Genomic DNA, 3,349 nt, shown 5'->3' on the forward strand with positions numbered 1-3,349 from the left:
TAATCTAGTGGGAATTTGGCTTACCAAAAATTCCTACTAATATGGATCATCACCTTTGATCAAGCATTGGAGGCTCACATGTATCACTTGGGTAAGTTTTGAGCAACATAAATCCATACTTGGGATCCTAGAAAAAAATCCCAGGTACTTGATTTTCTTTTAGAACTGTATTGATATCTTCATCACAAAGATGCCTATAGAAACTAAACTTTTAAACTACTGACGTATAATCCTGATTATTTCATCAAAATAAATGAAATGCATGATAAATAATTGCTTAAGCATTAGATATGTATTGTGGTGTTTTTAGTAGAAATTATAGTAAATTAGGTGAACCATGGGTGACAGAATGACATAAAATGGTTAAATAAATGATTATAAATGATGGTAAAATAGAGACAAATTAGTGACCTAACATCTCCCCCACGTCGAGATATTTTCTTATCCTCATGCAAATGAAGTAGGGAACAAAAATGATCTATTAATTGACTCATAGAAAGGTAGCAATACATTACTCTATTCTTGATGAGCATGATTTATCAAGAAGTCAATTGGATTTTTTGATGACTCGTTATTATAAATTATCCATTTCCTTCTATCTACATCTACAAGTCTTATGAAGATACCTTAACCCTTTTTTAATCGTGGAGTCCCTTCTCCATTAGATGACTTTGAAAGTCCAACAATGAACTCATCCACCTCCTCCTTTTCAAGTGTTGATTTACCAAGGGTCAAAGAACATCCTTCATAAGAGTACATATTATAGCCCATATAAAATGTACATTTAAAATTCCTATATTACTCCATTTAAGCTTAAGATTAAGGCCACTTAAATTTATTGCACTGGTTATATTATTGCTAGAATCTCCCATAGAGGCACTAGTAGAAATCACCATAAATATGCATGCCATGGAATGGTGTCACTTCCATCTACAACATCCACTACCATATGTTTAACAACGAAAACCTCCACTCTATCCATAGTATTGGTTATGTTTAGTGCATAAGAAGTGGAAATATTGAGTGTCATGAAACTTTTTATAGAGTTGAGGAACAAAAGAAGCCTCTAACTAGTCGTATTTAGAAGAGATGTTTTTGTAAATTTATCCACTAACCAGTTTAGCAATCCTACATTATTGTACTCAACTTCTATTGAATTTAGCACATCTTGACTTAATGTGATTTCCAACATCTTTGATGGGCCACCACAAGATATCTTATGTTATATATTGTAAACTAGCAACAAAAGGACATCAGAAAGTCTCACATTTAGAAACAATCATTCAACTTCAATGCTATTATATGTAGGATATACAATAGGAGTTTGCATGGCTATAAAATTTGATACCACAGTATTATCAATTCCTCTTTCCTTGGGTAGGTTATTCAAGAATTTAATGATAATATTCACGTTGGAAATGTGAATGATTAGATCATTGCCATGCCAAGATTGCATTCTCTTGTTGTAGATGACTTTTGAATACATTAGACCCTATGTTTATCATTTCTTCATAACCAAATTTCATGTATATGATGAAAAAGTGAAATGTCTTTAACCTTTACAAAGAGTATTTCTTAAATGTATCTTTATAATAAAGAGAGTCGTAAGGTGAAGTTCCTATATGTTGAGGTTTGTTTGTCTTTCATAGTGAACATATTTTATATTTTGTTATCTTATGATCAGAGCATAAATTTGGCATGTGAAATGGGCATAATAAAAAATGGAAGAATAAATTGATGGTTACTGATATGAGGTGGTCTGAAAAATGAAAGAGATGGTGGTAGGATGAAATTATGACAAAGGAATGTTACACTTGTAGTGTTTTCTCATCATATTTCCAAAATTTTTAATAAATCAAAAAAATCATACTAATTTTACCATAAGTTTACCATTGTATGAAGCTTTGGAATTGATATTAAAATAAGAATAATGTAGCTCCCTCCTCCCACATTTACCCAAGATAACCATCCATCAGCGTAAACATGTGATGAAGATTTACAATGATATGATTCAACTCCCTAAGTGCAGTTAAGGAACTGGAACTAACAAACCAACACTTTACAAACCTCCCTCAAGTGCTACAGGACCCCCATGAGCTAATCCACCACTCCATGTGCCCAACCCCTGAGTTAACCTAACCTTTCAATGAATTAAACCCCCAGTTTCTCCCAAGACAAGGCCTCCATACGCCTGAAACTCTCCAGTCTCTCCCACAATGCTTGCAAGGGAGAGAATACAGTCTTTTTCATCCAGTTTTGTGCTAGAGAATGTGATATTTAAGCCACTTTTTCAGGACTAGTCTCCATACCACTACCTAGAACTTGATGATTCTTTCTAAGATAATGAATGACACCAAGACAATGCCTCTAACACAAAACTTGATTAAGGACTTCACCTAACCAAGCCTAACCATGACAAACATTTTGTTGAACACATCATGAACGTGTAATTTATAGCTCAGCATAACATATCTAAGCATAGGGGTCTCATACTTATCTGAGATTCGTAAAGAAGCATTGCTTCCTTATCACATTAGCCACATTATCATCTATTAGTTCATATATTCATTTTTCATTCATTTATCAACCAAAACAGGATGAGAGACATACATTATCATTGTCATAAAACATGCTCATAACCAGCATATAACCAATAGAAATAACAAGGATACAAAAACCATAAATACCACATATGAACTAGTACATTTACACATGAAATACCAAGGAGAAGGAAATCTTACTAATGAATGCATATGCCAACTAGGTTTGGGACTTTCACGTACCACCCATTGATAGATTAGCTGAACCAAATCTTTCTTTCAGCTAATCACCCTCGTGCCATATTCTAGGCATGAATGCGGTACTCATAACCAAAACTCAACTAGGGCCTCCCATGGCTACACCACCTCACCCTGATCAATAGAACGAATATTTATTGCAATCCACACTGGATCACTAAGCCCTAAACAAGCATGGATACCACCGGATTTCTCCACCTACACTATGAGGAATTTTACTATATCCTAGTCTCTAGGATTTACCGCAATCCACAGTTTGATTCAGGAATCACTAGGCCATAATTGAGACTCCACCCTCCAGAATTGACCATATATCCTACCATTCACCAACCAAGGATTCCTAAGCCTGATCGAGGGCACCCACCTCTAGGTTTTACATTATATCCTTCCATTAAATAGTCGAGGATTCCTAGGCCCACTGAGGCAACAAAAAATCATCTTTACCGCAACCCACAATCTGGTTTATGGGTTACTAGGCCAATTCTTTACTGAAACCCACAGTCTGGTTCAAAGATCACTAGGACATGTGTTCTTTCTTTCAGAGATCCACC

The 3,349-nt window shown here is 35.0% G+C and overlaps 1 pseudogene; it reads right to left on the bottom strand.

The window, feature by feature from the left end:
• Positions 1–731: 731 nt before the first annotated feature.
• Positions 732–1,330, bottom strand: LOC149262997 (putative BPI/LBP family protein At1g04970; annotated as a pseudogene).
• Positions 1,331–3,349: the final 2,019 nt, after the last annotated feature.

The sequence above is a fragment of the Pinus tabuliformis genome, chromosome 6, assembly GCF_031772625.1.
Source record: "Pinus tabuliformis cultivar Carrire ecotype Pingquan chromosome 6, CPIR1, whole genome shotgun sequence".
NCBI lineage: Eukaryota > Viridiplantae > Streptophyta > Pinopsida > Pinales > Pinaceae > Pinus > Pinus tabuliformis.